Source organism: Cebus imitator, unplaced genomic scaffold (genome assembly GCF_001604975.1).
Source record: "Cebus imitator isolate Cc_AM_T3 unplaced genomic scaffold, Cebus_imitator-1.0 Scaffold24, whole genome shotgun sequence".
In the NCBI taxonomy this organism is placed as follows: domain Eukaryota; kingdom Metazoa; phylum Chordata; class Mammalia; order Primates; family Cebidae; genus Cebus; species Cebus imitator.
Genome location: NW_016107339.1, coordinates 2,817,099 through 2,836,274, shown reverse-complemented (window position 1 = coordinate 2,836,274; position 19,176 = coordinate 2,817,099). Strand labels below are relative to the sequence as shown.

The window sequence follows — 19,176 nt, the reverse complement described above, 5'->3', positions numbered from 1 at the left end:
ATCTTACTGCTCTGACTGGGGTTCCATGTTTGCATCCTTGGAGGCCAGGGGACCTGACTTTCTCAAAGGGGTGGGGGGGAGAGTAAAAATGAGTAAAACGTGACTGCTCTGTGTCAGGTTTTGTCCTAAGCAATCTCTGATGTTTACGGTGTTTGTACTGCTGACAGAGTAACTCATCCCGATCAAACTTAGTTGAAATTTACACTCTTATCTAAAGTGGATTTTTCTGAGATGTCAGAAATGTGAGATTTATTCTGTGGTCAAATGTACCAGCAAAAATCAAAAACAAAAACTCATACTTTAAGTCTGAAGAAAACCAAGGTTGAGGTGTTTGCTCTAAAAACCTCGGATCTCCTGTAGGGTACTAGTGCTATGATTTAGCAGTAGTCCTTTATTTCTATTGCATATTATTTTGGTAGAACAGTAGTACATTCATATACTGGCTGCTCCAGTCTGCTGGCAAACATTAGCATTCAAGCTTACATTTTTGACAAATGTGCAGACAGGAATAGCATGAATAGGCATCTTAAATATTAACAACCTAAGCATCTGTTGTGAAACAAATTTAATATATTTACTCTGTTTTTCTCACATTGTTAGAAAAGGTTATAATAAGTGCATAATTTCAACTTTAGTTAGCAGAAGTAACTGTCTGTATCTTTCACTACCTCTCCAAGTGTTCAACACAATCACCAGACATAAATACTTTAATTAACTTGGTTAAGCACATTATTAAATACACTCTAGACAATGTGTATACTATATAAAATGTAAAAGTAGCAAACTGTGTATCCTATTTGTACACATTTTTAAATGACTATGCATTTTATAAACATACCAAATATGTTTATTCTTCATTTTCATTTGACACTTATTACTTCATATTTTTTCTAATGGAAACAATATTTTAAATGTAGAGGTATTCAGTCATAGGCAGTACATAATATGTAAACAGTAGCTGCATTGTCAAATTTGAATATGGCTACTTGTAACAATATTATGCAAGAGAAATAAAATCACAATTCAATTTTGTATTTCTTTCTGAATAATGAATATAAATGATGTATTTAAAAAAAGGAACGAATAGGGATTTCCCTCCTAAAGTACTAGCTCCTTAAAATTTGGTGGGGGGGGGCCGGATTGGGGGGAGAAAAAAGATAGAGAAAGAAGACCTAAAAAACTTCCAAAAGTCTGAATAGTTATTTCCAGAATCAATGCATTCCTCACTTTCCCACAAGCTGAAATATGTAATAAATAATAGTTCTTTGTATGTAAAAGTATTCAAAAGGAATGCTTTTTGTCAGTTTTGTAAGAAATTAATATATTCTTCGGTTGATAATCTACAAACGTAGTTCTTTTTGTCTCCCAGCATCTTAAATAAGAATGACAACAAAATGAATATTGGTTTATTTCTGCAAAGAAATCTGTTGCCAGCTATTTGAACCTGTGATTGAATAAGACATGATATGCTGAGTGATGGTAAAGAAATACTACATTAGCTTAGTAAAGACTGAAATATCTGGAGGAGAATTTTTAGTTCTTTTTCATGTGACAGGTTGTGGATTGTAAATTAGGCCTAAAAGGTCAGGTGACAGGCACCTGTTCCTCATTATTGTAAAAATATTTTGGTTACAAACACTATTACGCTAAACACAACATAGATATACAGCAGGGACTCTATAAAGCACTCTAGTGGGTTTTCATCTGCTCTGTAAATTTCCAAAAGGGCTATACATAGATATGCCCTTTACACACATTGTTTCTTCCATACACGTTGTCTTGGATGACTGTAATTAATATATTAGTACTTGGAATTGATGAAGTATATACAATAAATGCATATGACTAAAGCAATCATCAGACTATTTCTAGGCACAATGTAGTGGAATGCAAAAATGTTTTTAAATCTTTTTCCTTTACAATATATTGATTATCAGAATTTTGTTCATGTTATAAATAGAAACCTCCCCAAATTGCCTTTTACATTTTTTAGATGTGTTCTTATTTTAAATGATGCCATGAAATATTTTGCTCAGTACTCACATATAAAAAGAAAATTAGTTGCTATATACTGTCGTAGCTTTATGGCTTACATAAAATAGAAAAAACACATTTACATGAATGCTGTTAGGAAGGGTATCATCATTTGATCTTTAAACTTGCCGCTTCTCTCAGGAGAGTTCAGCAATATTTCTATTGGAGTTAAGGAATGTGGTTTGATTTTTATGAATGGTTTACTTTTAGATATTTCAGAGTGAAGAATGAGCATACATATTGAAAAGACCAAAGTGGCACAGGGCTGCAAAATATTAAAGGTGCCAGGTGCCTTAATTAACAAAGGAGGAATATCTTGAGTAAATCAGATAACTCAGATTGTTAAGTTCTATGATATTTCAAAATGTTTTTTGTCTTTTTCAGTTTTGTGTGCTTTGTGCTTATTAAGTATTCATTTTTAGCACTTTTGTGATCAGATTACAGAACAGTCACTACTCTTGCTTTTCAAATTGATTTGGTTTTCAAACTCCAAAACTCTGTGATGATTTTTACAAATTGGTTTACATTTTGACAGAACAGAGTTAAGTTAATTAATAGATCAGGCACGAAAAATCATCCACAGTAGGGTATATTTTCTGGTAAAATGAAAGTTATGTTTCAGCATGATGAGCATCAGGCTTCAGTAATCTGTTCCTCGTGTGGAATGAACACTTCCTACTTCGAGCTAGCAGGCACCTACTGTTTATTTACGCTGCATTAAACTGACAGCGCAGCAATCAGAGGAAAAATATTACTTACCTTCCTGAAGTAAATACCAGTTTATAGGTTAGTGCACATATTTATATTCCTGTCACCACTAAATAACGGCTCTGTCTCCATTTTAATATCTACCTGTGCTATAATCCAGGGCTTCAGACTCTTCCTGGTTGGGGATAGGGGTAGAGAGGAGTTTTTCATATCATTTCTCAATGGCAAAACTTTAAAGACAAATAATTTCATCTTCTCATTTCTGTCGTGTGAGAACCAGTTGAAAGAAATGTTATGTATCTTTACTTTGCATACCTCAACTCTAACATCAAAACCCCAAAAGAATCTGCCTGCCACTTAAAATAGTCATCTTAAAGCAACCTCAGGATAAATATGTTCAAACACATTGAAATGTATTTTGCTAAATTAACTTTCTACAAAGTTCCAAAAAGATTAAACTATTTGATTCCTCAGATAATAACTTCAATAAAGTGTCTTCTCTTCCAAGTCTTATGTGGAATGTTTGAGTTTTTCATGGAGTTCTAAAAATATGAATAAAAGTGGGGCTCACTGATTGATTTATTGATTGACACTCTGAGCTTTTCTCTGAAAATATTCTTACCTCCTTTATTTGACTTCTTGTCAATCTGCCATCCTTAAAATAAGGGAGATTTCTACTTTGTTATAATACTAAATGTATTTGTTGTTTTCTTTTAAGTTAAAAATCCTTTCTCTTTCAAGATCCCTTTGAAACATCAAAATACTGTTAAAGTTGAATTTCAAAATTCACAATTAACTTGAGAAAATGCTTATTTTCACTTATATTATCTAAGAATCGGTTGCACTTAACTGCCTATACACAGTTATCAATACCTAATCACATATTCCACTGACATCAGGGTAGAATATGGTCTTAATACAACATATAAATCAAATCTGTTACACAAGGTTCTTCTCCTTCACTATACCGAAAAAAAGGTGTCTACTATAGTAATTTATATGTCATTCCTAACTGCTGTTCTCAATGGTAAGTCTATTTAAACTTGATGTCTTCATAGAGTGTGATCAACACATTAGCACACATTATTTCATACTTTTGAACTTATGCCAATGGTACCTTTTGCTGTTTATTTTTTTAAAGTCTTTTTTAAGATTAGAGATTTCATTTCAGAGTAAATAGATACAGATTGTGTGTATATATATTCAGGGTGAGATTTAGTAGTGTAGAATTTCTCCAACATATTGGCCTATTTTTATGCTTTCAAGTTATTCTTTATCACTTCTACAGTTGTTGCAGTCTGAAAGTTCATAATCGAAATTCTAATCACCTCTTTCAGTGGACTTTCAAGGATGTAATTCAGTTTATGCGGTGATCTAGTTTAGTTACAAGAGATGAAAATTAGTTAACTGGTACCTCAGGATTTATGTCCCTGGTTTCTGCTGAAATTTATTCAGTCCAGTTATTTGACATTTGGTAGAGAAGTGGCTTGTAATCAAAAATTAAGAGTTGGTTCAATTTCCAGTGGAGGAGAGATTTTCCTGGATAAAACATTTAACTGTGCAATATTTTATTACACTCATCACTCATTTTAGAGCCTGCTTATTGTTGCACACATTTTTGAATACCTAGGGGTGCAGGTCCCCAGATGAGGCTGAAATGCTTGCAGAAGAAGCAGATGTCAGGCTGCACCTGGTTGTGCCTTTACTAGTATGTCTGTGGACTTGAGCTGGCCCCCCCTCCTCTGCACCCCTTCCCCCACAGGTGTGCAGGAAGTAGAGGGCGTTATACTGGGTGAAGTGGGTGGACTCTACACAGAGCTATGACCTGATTTGTGACGCACCCTCAGAACTGCAGTAATGGTCCAGCTGCTTCAGAGGCAACTGGTAACCACCTCATTTGGGGATGTTTCTGCCTTGCTAGCAGTGCCAGCGAGAACTTCATCATTGTCACCTCATCAAAGACTACTTTTTCAGACGTCTCCTGTAGGGCTAGATTCAGAGAGCAGCTTCTGATTATTTGGAGGGTAAGTGCCAAAAAAGTTCCTATAATGTGATATAGGGAGAATCAGGGTTCCAGCCACAGTGACAGATAGGCATTGAGTGTTTCGGGGGAGGTCTTTCTGTTGGGATGTTGCTTTTTCTCAGCTCTAGAAAATTTGGGACCAGATACTAAGAAAAATTCTTCCATGGGCATTCTTTTTTGGGTGGTAAGATACAGTAGCAAGTTCCCAGGGAGAATTATTAAAACTTCTTGAAATATTTAAAGAAAAGGTAGTCAGTAATCTGTGTGAGGGGGCATTCTTTAGATGCAATTTTCCTGGAAGCTAGGCATGTAGTAGAGTTGATTGCTAGAGATTCCTCTATAGTCTTATTCAGTGGTTCCTGATACGCCATTAAGTGCATGTAAATGACAATTTGGCCTTTTAATGTTTATAATGTTAAGGACTTTAAGGCAAAAGAGGTTTTATGTTATAAATATTTTATTGTAATAATTATTATAAATAAAATAGAACCTAGTGTATGCAGATATCTTTGAAATGGAGATAGTCTTGAATATAGCATATCCATAATTAGCTGTTTGATATTGAATGCAATTGAGTTTTCCTGTTCCAGTGAAACAAACAATGGAAATCACTGGGGATTAACAAGAGGACTATGTGATTCTTGATATAGCAAGCCTTTCTTTCTCCCAGAAAATATTTTATCAGTGAATGAATTACTAATTTAAAATGCATACAGTTTAAAAATTTTTAAAAACCTATAGAATTTATAAAATAATTCAAATACTTCCCATTGTATTTTCACCAACCGAAATGATATTTAGATATACTGTTTAATGGTAGACAGTTATCTCCAGACTGTGGGAGGAAAAAACAATATTTTAATAACTATGCTTTAAAAAATTTCTTAGAGTTGTATTTCCCTTTGGGTGGTTTAAGAGGACTCAGAAACAATTTAGAACATTATCTTAAAAGTTTAACAATGACAGTTTGTATAGAATCACTGTATTTTCATAATACTTTATGCTTATTAGTGTTATTAGAGCAGTAGACAATTACAGCCTTTTCTGAGACATGTTAACTATATATTAACAATCATGTTAAAAAAGAATGATGTATACTCTTACATACAAGCGGCTGCTTGCTTGACTCTTTAAAAAATTCTTTCAGAATGTATGGAGTCAGAGTTTTGGTTCAGAATCATCAAATGTTTTCTACTGAAGCAACTTAATTTTAAAACTTTTCATTGATTATAAAATTTTTCTCTCTTTTTTTTTCTTTCTATAGTGTTCACTTGATAGTTTTTGCCAGTGTCATTAGAAATTATTGCCCCTCAGTGGTTTTAGTCTTTCCAAATTATATTTCGAGATACCATGTTTTCTTGTTTTTTTTTTTTTTTCTTTTGATGACTTTGGCCAACATAATCCATTAAAAACTTATTCAATTGATTTTGTTTTTCTTAATACTTCTTTTTGTGGAATAATTTTAGTCACTTTTTCTTTAGCCAAATTGTGATTACTTACAACTCTATATAACCTAATATTTTAAATACATTTCAGCAGTTAATCTCAGAGGTAGTTCTAAGATTATTTCATTGTCTAAATCTCAAACCTGGATTTTCACTATGGCTTCTGGCATGGCAAAACAATGGGTGACTGAAACTAGAGGGACTTAAAGATAGACTTAGCCTTACTTAGACTATTCTATCAAGTTGGTTAACTATTTGAATTATCTTGGTTGATCGGAATGTGTAGATTTTCTAACTTCGTAATATGTCTCTTAACAATTCACTAGTATTTCTACTTTCTGAAGTTTGTAGATGCTACTATATATTTCTATAAGATATTAAACTACAAATAAAGTAAGTAATAAGATATGTCTGTATTATATAAAACAAAGTTCATAGCATTCTGTGATGTGTACATACTGAGCACTCATTAAAAATTGAAAAATTAATAAAATATATAATGTAGCTTGTGATGATAAATATTTATTGGCGAAGAGACTTTTCTTTCTAATTTTCTGTTTTTACTGGGGTTATCTGAACACTTAATCTGCATATGTTTCACTTTCTGGATAATTGAATGGTTTTTTGGTTTTTTTTTTGTTTTTTTTTTTTTTTTGCCAGCATCAGGGTCTCTGTTCTAGCCTCATTGTCTGACCTTCAGTATTAGGTTAAGTATCCCTGCTCAGCGTCATTCCTTGGTGTTTGGTTGTAATAATAAACAATACTGGAGTCAAACAGAGCACTCCCCTGAGTTCCTTGCAATTTAGCCACCAAGTAGCCATCCTTCTGTTATTCCAGAGCCAAAAATACTATGGACAAGTGGCTCAAGGCTGATTGACCTCTATCTGTTCTTTCCTATAATAATGATTTTTTTTCAGGGTCCCATTGAATAAATATTGATTGCAATTATTAAATAAAAAGATATTTTTCATTGCAGCTTAAATACATTGTTTAAAAATATTCTAAGATTTGAGGTGTTTATGTTAATGAATATTTTACTCCATTCCTTAAAACTAGTTCTGAAATTGCAATAGGATTGTGTTAACTGCATCCCAAACATTCTGAAAAGTTCTAGCCATTCTATGAAAGTTATCTAACAAAGACACCTCCTTTTAAAATTTATTTTCATTTTAAAATATGAATGGGGCTGTTTGTAACACAGTCCTATTTAGTTACACAAAAGACTGAATTTCTTAAGTGGTACACTGCTGTGTGACCTATTACATTATCATGCACATTCTGTCTCTTTAAAAACACAGTCTCCTCTATTTGCCCTATTAATTGTTGATATGTTGCCATCCACGAGACAAAAATTAGAGCTGTAATTAAATAATCATGTGATGCTCCTTAGTGCCAATGAGAGCAAACTCATTTTTCCAGGCCCTGATGGTCACTGATTATTGTATTACTACTGGCTTGCTTTATTTTTTTTAATGATTCTCTGTCTGTAGATTACCTAACTACTGTCCTGCTTTTCAAAATTAAAGAAAGTAGAAAACATTCAGCCAGTTAATTGACTAGAGGTCCTCAGGGACATAAGGTAGACATACCTTTTTTGCTTTTGGTCACCTGGTAAGTTCTTTGGGGAGGCTACATCAGTGGTGTGGTTGCCTGCCATTTAATTTACACTGGTGTTTTGGCTGGGATGGAGGCATATGGGGAATGCCAGGAGAATTACAAAAGGAGCCGGGTATTAAAATTCAGAAATGATTAAAATTGAAATAAAAGGATGCTGCTTCTTTGCCAGTACTCTGGCAGTCATAATGACACATAGAGATTAGTTTCCACCTTCATCTTTTCCTTCTTTCTCATTTCCTCTTGTTTATTGTTGACACATTTTCCTTATGTCTGTCTCCTGTCTCTGTATCTTTTTGCACTATTATGTATTCCTACTTCTCCCTCTTTCTTTAAACATGGAGAAGCCTACTTAACCTTATTATAACAATAACAGAATAGGTTATTAATATTTGATATGCACATGATTAAAATTTCTCTCCCTTAAACATAGGTCAGCTGTATTATTACTAACCGGCATGTAATTTTTCATTTAAAATATTCTTATTCTGCCCCATGCCGCTTCTGAAATGCAGTCTACTTTAGTAGTGATTTAATACACAACATTTAGAAAATTGTGGTCGGCTAGTGAGAAAAGAATTTACCAGTCATGGATAATCAATTATGCATGAATTCAAATGTAACAGATGGAATCTGGTGAGTTAAAGTTTCTCTTTCTTTGCCTTAGCGGTTATTTTTTTTTTATTTGTTTGTTTGACACCTGTCTCTTATATATAGATAAACATCTAACGTAGCATGTGAGAAATTTCCTTATATTTTTATTTTCTCTTTCAAGTGAACTCAATTTTTTTTAATTAAAGAAAGAGAATTTTTTATGTAGTCTTAAAGATTATCAGACTCTATTCATTTTATAGATATGGAACCTGATCCTGCTTAACTAATGAAGGATCACTCAGCTAGTGAGTAGAGTAAGAAGCAATACCCAAATCTAGTTTCTCTGTCTTTTCTCCACTACTTTTCCCACTGTGTCATTTATGCTCCTTTTTGTGGGAGTTGCTTGATAGTAGGAGTATTATACTAACTCTGAGTTTTAAAGGCTTTCGGATGAAAACTGTGATAGACTAGTTTTAAATTGTGCAGTATTCTCTTGCATGACATGCAAATATCTGTGTACATATAACCTGTTATGCTATGTGTGTATTATCTATGTACTTATTCATACTTGGATGTTGGCCAAACAATTGGATTTCTCAAATCTATTGAGAATGCCATAAGATTTGGTTTTACATCCTAAACTGTGACATATGCCAGCCTTGAAGATACATTTACACTTGGTTGCAGTGTTGTAAATTTTCAGTGACAAAACCCCTTTGTGCAACGCGAACTAAAAAGTTATTTTTGAGAGCCTTGTTGCCTCAAAGAAGAGATGAGAGGTTTAATTTTTATTAAATAGAATGTGAATATGTAGTGCTTCTTCAACTGTAGAAATAATAGACGAATAGTAGATATTGACCTTTAAAGCAGTCTAGTCTCAAAACAGTTACAAGCTAGTTCCCATCAAAATGTTTCATAAATGTGCTGTTTGTTTCTCTCCCAAGTGTATTTACGTATTAAAAAACACAAATGAAAAGTCTTTGCAAAATAAATAAAAATAAATGATTAAAAAACAGCCTCAAGGCTCTCTAGTTCTTTTTTAAAAGTTCTACTGTGGCATTATTTATCAACTTTTTGCTTCATGTTGGCTTGAAATGTCCACGTATAGTCCATGCCAGTTATCTAATAAATTTTTAAATGAACACATTAATAAACAAAAAGGCACCTACAAGATAGGTAACTGGTTATGCTTTATAGCTATATTGTGAAGCTGTGTTTTAGTATTTTTTAATGCTTTTACCCATAATAAATGTATCTTTTTAAGTTGGCTTCACTGTATTAGTATTCCTTAATTATGCACATAAGAAAAAATAGTCATAGATATGAACTTCAGTAAACTGATTTTTACATGAATTTCCAAATAATTAAAAACTCCACCATTAATACAAAAAGTTCATAATATAAAATCAGTAGGAATAAGATGATATAAAAACTGAATATGGAACACTATAGGAAAAGATGATATTTCAAATTATTATATGTAGAAATACTTTCATCCTTATTACTATCACTAAAAAAGTAACTGGCCCTATTAAATTTGAAAGCTTTTTGTTTATTTAACAAAATTATTTTCTCTTATTAAAAAAGTAGAATCTAAAGTCTTTAGATGTAGACAATTTGCAAATTAGTACTTTATACAATTGTTACAATTGCAGCTGTGCTGCAGATATGGATGTGACACTCAAAGTACTGTTTAAGAAAATCTATTTCATGAATATAGTTAATTTTTAATGTTTTGAAAAACATTCCGAAAGAATTTTTTGGACTTAAGGAACTCTTACTTGTTTGTTTTTTGTCTATGCTTCTTTCTCGTCTTTTGGCTAAGATATTATATTGAATAAAACCTTAGAAAAGAACCATTTTCTTACGTTGAAGGACCCTGAAAGTGGGTGGGATCTTGGTCTCTAATTACCAATCCATGTTAATTATCCTTGGGTCAGGTAATCATCACATTAATTATGAAGCATAGGCTGGACTGGACTGTTAGCAGGTAAGGACAAAGCAATGTAAGATTGGGGATGGGGATGGGATTGTTCAGTGTGATGTAGTTCATTGTTTCTCTGAGGCTTGACATGATATTTTCCTGGTACTGTATATCTGCCAATGTTAGGCATATATGAAAGATCATTTTGTTTTTGTGTTTTTGTTTTTGAAAGTGTTTATGTGGTGAAATATATCTAACGAAATACACCATTTTGACAGTTTCTAAGTGTACGATTCAGTGACATTAATTATATTCATACTGTTGTGCAACCATCACCACAGTTTGTTTCCAGCTCTTTTCCATTAGCCCAAATACAATGTACTTTAGTTTTGAATGAAATTTCTCCTTCACTTCAACAAATTTCAAGTGTTATAGTAGTCTTTAATTATTGTCCAGGTGTGACGCATTTGTTTCTGATGGTGGCTTTCTTTCCCAATGGACAATCCCTCGTTCAGTGCCTTATGGTGGTGGGCAAAGCAGTATAATATCAGATATTGTCTTTGGCTGATGTTGCCACAAAGATGACCTGGACAAGGATTCAGGACCATTGTAACCTCAAACCCTTTCTCCTTCCAATTAAGACAGGAGAGATTTGAAAATAACATTCACATCAACTAAGGAAATTTGGTTGATACGTACATCTTGGTTAAAAGTTGATCGGGAACAGTTGCTGTTTTATTTCACTGGAATTAAAAATTGGAGGATTTTACCTCGAGCTTTCTGAGAATATTAAAGGCACAGCAGCTAGGTCTAGGATGCTTTGCAATTGGCTCCTTGACATGGACAATCTAAATACTTTGGTTCTGTTCAAGCGCAGTGACAGTCTGGAAATAAGTTGAACAGTTTTCAGCCCTTCAAAGAGAAGCCCACTCAAGGTTGAACAGTTGTCTGGGATAAAAATCATGCTATATTGAAAAAAGAATTAGCGGAAACTTGGATGGTTCTGGCTCCAATAAATAATAGACTGGTTTGAGAACTGTACTTCCATGTATAATTTTGTGGTTAGTCGCTTATGTCTATGATGATAAATCACATACCTGCACAGGATTTCTGGCACCCCAGTAAATCTCAAGCAAGTGCCCAAATGCTAGTTTATTATGGTTCCTCAAATAGCATGTATTTATTTGCCAAATCCATGATCCAATAGCTTCCTGCCCCCACTTTTATTGCCTTTTTAGAAATTTGGAACAAGTAGCTTGCCCACACATACATTTCTTAAATTCTGGACAACTGCTGGTTCCTACAACAGCTTTAGCTTTTCCAAGTGACTCCAGCAGTGGGTTATAAACCACCTCAGAGATGTCCTGGCAGGCATATTTAATTCTCTATCTCTAAAACATCACCTAACCTGGTAGATGACAAACCTAGGTATACATCAGAATCACCTTGAGAGCTTTAAAAAACTGAATGTCTTTTCCTCACCCCGCAATTTAATTGCAGTGGGGTTCAGCCCGGACATCTGGGTTGTTTTTACTTCCTAAGATTGTCAAAGAGTCTCCAGAAATATATACATAAGTAAACCTTCAAGATGCTTAGAATCTTGCAGTGTGGAGAGGCAGACATACCGATACAAAATGCCACATTGCATTCAGGACTGGCAGTGTGATGGAGCATGGAGAAGGAAATAACAGCTGGAGAAGACTTCTGACTGAAAAGGAGAAATCAAGCTGCACATTAAAGGAGATGGCAGAAAGGGAGTTCTGAAGTGAGAAGCGGCAGGAAGGACACTCCATAGCTGTAGGAAAAATATGAGGCATCCTTGTGGACTCTAGGGCAATTTCAAGAATCCTTCTTTCTTCTTACTCAATTTTGATCTGGGTCTAGATAAAGGTACCAATTTTGATGGAATTATTACCATTGTGCCTTGTCAGATGAGTGATCCATACTGACATCCATGGAAGGAAAGGTAGCTAAAAATTTTTTTTCCAATAAATTTTCCAATAAGACAGTATTCTGAGTAAATGGCCCAGATATCCTGTTGATTTCCAGAAGCCAGCTACAATGGCTGTTCACTTTCCCTCTCCAGATCTCTGCAAACAAACATAAACATTGGGTTTTTTCCCTCTCAACTATAATGACCTTTGTCTATTTACACTATATCATAAATTACATCTCTGTATTTACAACTACCCCAAGTAATTAGGAAACAACTTTTGATCGCTATCAGTCTAGCTGTAACTGAAGTCCAACTTCTTAGGGGAAGAAAACAAAAACAAAAAATCCTTAAACCCTATATTTAGAGTTCATTATCATCACTCATTTAACTCACCTGCAACATTTTGAAGCTTTTTGCCATTATTCTCTGCGGTGCATCATTATTTGTTATCTGGATGCCCTCCCAGTTTGAGTAAGTATCTACATTAATGCTTCCAAAAGAGCCATTTCTAAGGGCAGCTACGCTTACATAATGTGGGTACAGGGATAAGGGTGGGAATGACTGCGGTTTTTAACTTCACCTATGAGATATTTAAATGTTCATGGAAAGCAGCTTTTGGACTAAACACATTATTTAAAATGTATTACAGAACGCTTTCAAGTGCAGATATGTCTAGAGAGTTCTCAAATTTGTATTTAGCAATTTACAAGTCTCATTCCATGTAACTTTACAGATCTACAGGCTAATTCCAAAATGGAAAATTACCTTGATTCAGACGTCATTGGAATGTCTGAAAGCCATTTAGCACCTCTAAGACTCCTCCTGGCCAGGTCTTGCATTCCGTTAGTTATCTTTTAAAGGAGTTCTCTAGGTAAGCACTGTCCAATGGAACTTTCTGCAGTGTGTAAGTGATCTATAATCTGCACTGTCCACTATGATAGTATTAGCCACATGGGGCTATTGAGTACCTGAAATAGGAATTTTGGAATTAAATGATAAATTTTATTTAATTTTAATTAATTCAAATTTAAATGATATAGCCACCTTCTCCAATGTTCCCTCTTCCTACAGTCTGTCTAAAACAATTGTCAATGCAGTTAGTAGTGGAAATTGGTTGCAAGTGACACTGTGAGCTTTTTGTTCCCATTTATTCATTTATAAATATTACAAGGACACTGTGTAAATTCCTAGTAATACGGCAGTGAGCAAGACACCCAGTCTCTGCTCTCATAGGGCTTACAGTCTAGTAAGGAGATATTTATTAAACCACCAATTACCCAAATTGTTAATTGATTAAGTCTGTGATGACTGTTTCAAAGGAGAGTATATATATGCTGTGAGTATATATATCGGGGCCAAAACTTCTTGCATAATTAGAGAGTTTAATCAGAGTTCTAATTATTACCTAGACAAGAAAAGCATGAGGCAGCTTCCTTTCCCCAAGTTCAAGGCTGGGTCAGGTTGGCTGCAGGACCCACAGCTCTCAGAGTAGGGCAGCTAGCATGTGCCATGCCATGACCTCCAAAGAAGTGGGATCTGTTTAAGACGTAGGATCTTAATCTGATTAAGCTGTGTGCACACACATACTGCAAACTTCTGAACTTGAACAAGTAGATTCTTTCCCAAACTGTATGCAGTTGTAATGATGTCGGTCACAGATAATATGTGGGAAGAAGGGTGTAATATTTACAGGATAATATTGACAAAGTTGTTTGGGCTGCAGCCCCAGCATTTTCCTTCCTGCTCTTTCAAATTGGTATTTGGTCCTTTCAGGAAACGATGTGGAAATCGGTCCTGACATCCCAGATAGACAAAATGAGACACATGACAGCAAAACATATGGCTCAGATACACATCCTTATATGGCCAACATAGACCATATTCCCAGAAATTCATATATGGAAAACACCACCTGCAGCTAAAGCCAAAAAACAAAGAGTTGACACGACAAAAAGAGCAATATGCTACATAAATTGTGCTGCTTTAAAAGTGTAGAGATAGCCAACTGTATTTGAATTTAAAAAGATGAAAAAAAAACATGTCCTTAGAAAGTGTTATGGTGGTAAGCATTGCTTTGCTTACACAGTCACTGGCGGAGTTGCTATATCTTAAAAGCATTCGAATTCTAAATGCTTTCTCTGTTTATTACAAATGTATGTGCTATTCAGAACTCTGAATGTGTTTTAATGCGTTCGGATATCTGCCTGCATATTTATCTTAATACATTGCCATCTGAAACATGCAGTAGTCCTTTCATTAAGTTTTTTAAAATTTTCTGTGTAGCCAGGATAATGCCTTCGCGTGTGACAGAAAATTGATGCACTCTGTTTTAAATGTACATCCACATGTTAAATAGTTCATGTATCTGAATTGCAATATTTTATGTTCCTGAGGTTTTCTATTTTGATGGCCAGATTTATAAAGTTTAACTTTTTTTCAATACTTGCTTGCATCATTATTGCTAACTATAAGACCCCTGTGTTGATGTTTTTTTTCCTCCCACCATGATAGTTTATGTTCACATATACCTAGGAAGGTGATATTTTCTTAATAACTGCTATGATTTGAATACTTGTCTTCTCCAAATCTCATGTTGAAATTTAATCCCCAATGTGGCAATATTGAGAGGTGGGGCCTTTAAGAGGTGTTTGGGTCATGTGGGCTTTGCTCTTGTGAATGGATTAATCCATTTGTGGATTAATGGGTTAATGGATTAATGGGTTATCATGGGAGTGGGATTGGTGGCTTTGTAAGAAAAGGAAGAGAGCCCTGAGCTAGCATACCAGGCCCCTTGCCATGTAATGTCCAGTGCCACCAAGGGACTCTGCAGAGAGCTTCCACCAGGAAGAAGGCCCTCATCAGATGAGGCCCCTCCAACTGGAATTTCTCAGCCTCCGCAGTGTAAGAAATCAATTCCTTTTATTTATAAATTACCCAATTTCAGGTATTCTGTTATAAGCAACAGAAAACAGACTAAGACAAGTTTCTTTCTTTTTTTGTTCTTTATTTTTTATTAAGCTTTACACTGGCCAATACTCAGTGGTTTATAATGAAATATTCTAAAGGGGTAGTTAATATGTAGTAATTAATTTCATCAGTGACATATACCACTAGTACATAAACCTTTATGTGTCATTTTACTTATTTCCTATAATATAGTTTTGGAATAAAAAAAAATGTGCTTGAGGGAAAGTTTTTATGTGATTATAATAGATTCATGATTGTGCTATATTGTTATTCATTATAATGTAGTCATTATTAGAAGCCTTTATGCTCATTTATTCTATTTATCATTTTCCAAAGCCATGTCAGTCCTTATTATATACTTTTATGTATTGTGTTTATGAATAGATTTGTGACTCCTAGATAAAAGGTGCAATCCAAATTTAAGGGTTGCTGTATTAATTCCCATATTATATTAGCATTGACCAGGTCATTAGGAGGGTAAGGCAGTCAGATGGCATTTTGTCTTATTTATTTCTGTAAAATTATGGAATAAGCATATTTACAATATTTTATTTCAGCCTATCTTAATATTGATATTTCCAGCGATCTTTGTTTAGTGGTGTTTTCTCTTAAATTTTGCTTTGCCCAACAGCTTTCTTTTCTTTCATAAAAAATACTCAGCTTGAGGTGACATTCCCTGGCTAACTTGTATTTTTTTGTGCGTGGACACTATAATTTTTCTTTATTTTTAAATGATGCTATTGTTTGTAAATTTGTACACCACCATACTAGAGTGCACAGTCTCTACTGAAAACAAGGCATGTTTCAGGGAAATATGTCAGGCATTACTAGTTTGAAGCAACTGTTAAAGTATCCATATTGGAAATGTCAAATTTACCCTACCATATTTCTATTTCTTATACTCGAGCTAACATATCTTCCTTCATATTCCTTCACATTTTAACTTTTAAAAATTTACTATCATTTGGTCTTTTTACTAAAAATTTTCCTTAAATTTCTTTTCTTATTTTTGATGCTGTGTTTTCTACTATCACATGTTCATTGTTTTGCTCAAGGCTTGGGATTGTCAGCCAAGATTCATGGTTGCCTTCCCAAATTTTGACTAACCTTTCTGGTTTAGGGGTGAAACTGGGGTGTCATTAGAGTAATATATTTTCATTTTCTCCTAAACTTACCCTCCCCCAGGAGACCATCATTTCCTACACTTTTCTGCATTACCTTTTTGCTTTTCTTTAGCTGTAATGTAAATAGTGTGCCTAAGAGTGTATTGGTGGCTTTACAGAGATTAATTTGCATATTTCCCTCTTATCTCAGTACTTGTGCTAACTTGTTGCTTTTTTATGTGTAACAAAATGTTTATCTGACTGATTTTTCTCTTTTCCCTACCAGCATACTCTGAAAAATAATTCTTATTTAATGATAAACTGCCTTCAGGGTGCTAAAATGGTAGTACTAATAACTAAGCGATAAATGATGCATTTCTACTTTGGGTGAGATTGTAATATTCTTTATTTTACATGAACTGTATTTAATAGATTGTCTAAACAAGAGGATTGTACTTATGTAGTAATGACCATTTATTTATCTAACTGGGTAACCTACCCTAGATTGCAGGATAAGTGTTTATTGCTACAACAGATGTATTTACCAACCCAAACTTTCCTCTTTTGCCCAAGGTAAATTATATGTGAAGAATGATGGCATCTTCTCCTTTATAATAACAAGTCAGGTCTCTTTCAAGTGACCCAAATTTTGTTTAACTCGGCCACGTATTTCTTCTTCCAAAGTATTCTATGGCTCAGAAGTGAGGGCGATTTGAACCAACGTCTGACTAGTACAGAAAGCTCTTAGTTCTTTCTAACGTTGGCTCTTCATAGTTTAAGGACCACCCTCCTTAGAGGATAAACACTCAGAGAGCCTTTCCAAGGCTCCTGGCCTTTATTGCTCTACAAATGTTTCTGCACCCTCCGTGCTTCTCCGGAGAGATCCGCCTTCCGCGTGTACCCCTCCAGCCACTTCCTGAAGTCTCCCTACCTCGGTCCTCAGTGCCTGTCACCTGCGTCCCCGCGCCCCTCTCCCGCGGGGCCGGTGCGTCGCCCCGTCCCCCCGCCTCGCCTGTCCCTCCGCGACGCTCCGGGCGTACTCCTTTTTGTGGCTTTTGTGGCGTGTGGGTGGCTGGTTAGTTTTCTCCCCTGGCCCTCGCCCCCTCCTCCCCGTCGTCTTCCTTCCCCCAGCCCCCCGAGCCCGTCCTGCCCCTCCTCCCGCCCCGCTCCCACTCGCACACCTGCCCCTGCCGCCCGCGCCCCGCGCGCTCCCCTCCCCGCTCCGGCGGCCGCTGCCAGGGAAGCCCCCTCTCCTCCTCCCCCCCGCGCCCTCCCTGGCGCGTCTGGCGGCGGCCGGCGCTAGCCCTCGCGCGGCGCCCTGTTATTCTGGGTATTGTGTGTAATAAATGTCGGGCCGCCTCACTCTAATCAAGCTCATTACAAATTCTTGCGCGCCCGGGGCCGGAAACCGTGCGCTCCCCCCCTTCCCTCACTCATTCACTAGTTACTTGTCTTTCGGCTTTTTAACTCGCCGCCCCCGCCCCCTCCCCCAATCCCGGCCCTCCAGCCCGGGTTTTAATCCCCATCCCTTTTCCGCCCGCTCCGTGCACCCTGCCCCCCCACGCCGCCTTCCTCCTCGGCTCCGCACCCCCTTCCTCCTCTCCTCCCCCCTCCTCCTCCGCCGCCGCTGCCGCCGCCGCCACTTTCTCGCTCGCTCCCGCTCCCCGGACGCGGCGGAGGAGCCGGCCCCGCTGGGGAAGGCTCCGGGCGGCGGCGGGCGGCCGGGAGGAGGCTGCGTGCTCGGGGCTGGGGCTGCGAGCGGGGTGACTCTGTATTAAAATGAGGAGGAGGAAGAAGAGGCACCCACAGCGGCAGCGGCGGCGGCGGCGGCAGCAGCAGCAGGAGCAGCGGCGGAGAGGGCTGCAGCCCGGGCGGACGCGCGGAGCCGAGCGGGGCCCGGCGGCGGCGGCGACAGCGGCCGGGAGGAGTCCACTGCTCGTTTAATGGGGGCAGAGCCGGCGGCGAGGGCGCGAGCGAGCGAGGAGGGAGAGAGCGAGGCGGCCGCAGCCCCGTCCGGGGACTCGCGCTCACACGCACGCACACACAAACACGCGCACACACACACCTCTCCCTGTGCCACCCAGCAACACCCGGCCTCGCCACAACAACAAGCGCCGCGGCCGCCCTCCAGCCTGCCCGGGGGCCCAGCCGCGAGCCGGGGCGACTCCAGAGGACGCTGCCCGCCCCCCTGTTTCCTTTCGGGAAACTCCTGATCAGTTTTGTCGGGGTTCCTGGGCTTCTTTTCCCCCCAAGTCCTAGTGCCATTGTGGGGCTTGTTGTTTACCCCGGACTCTGGACGAGTGAGAGCTCGGCGACTTTTTGGGGGGAGGGGGCGGGGAGTTCGTTGCTGCCGAGGCGGTGGAGGTGGCTGGGGGTGCCTTCGGATCGTCCTCCTCCCCCTCCCCCCGAACCTCCTCTCTCCTCACTTGCTGGGACCCCAGAGGCTCACAGCCCCGCTTCCATGGGCAGGGAGAGGGTCCTCGGGGCTGTTGTCAGCGAGGGCGGAATCAAAAGTGGCATTTTAGTGCCTTTCCGGGGCTCTGCTCGCGACCCTCTGCCCCCCACCCTCGCTGTCCCCCGCTAGATGCCCTCGCTGGGGGTGCGAGGCTGTGGGGAAAAGTTTAAGGTTTGTTAATATTAGTCGCGATTGTTGCGGAGGGGTGGGGGTGATTGGGAGGGAGGCGAGGTGGCCTTCCCAGTGTGCGTTCTTCGGGGTTGTTGGAGAATAATATTGCAAGTGACAGCCAGAAGTAGACTTTCTGTCCTCACACCGAAGAACCCGAGCTAGCAGGAGGGAGGGAGATACGCGAAGGGACCTTTTTTTTTTT

At 37.7% G+C, this 19,176-nt stretch overlaps 1 protein-coding gene across 9 annotated transcripts in view; it reads left to right on the top strand.

The window, feature by feature from the left end:
* The window catches only part of SATB1 (SATB homeobox 1), a 98,908-nt gene that overhangs the window by 2,246 nt on the left and 77,486 nt on the right, over window positions 1–19,176 (top strand). For 5 of the 9 annotated variants that reach the window (XM_017522217.2, XM_017522221.2, XM_037736387.1 and 2 more), the window contains exon 1: window positions 18,741–18,974. The exons of 2 other annotated variants lie outside the window; for them this stretch is intronic. The gene's annotated coding sequence lies outside the window, so the exon portion shown is untranslated. Of the gene's footprint in view, window positions 1–1,175; window positions 4,767–18,740; window positions 18,975–19,176 lie in introns of those variants that run through there. 2 more of the 9 variants (XM_017522220.2, XM_017522216.2) reach the window with 1 other exon arrangement.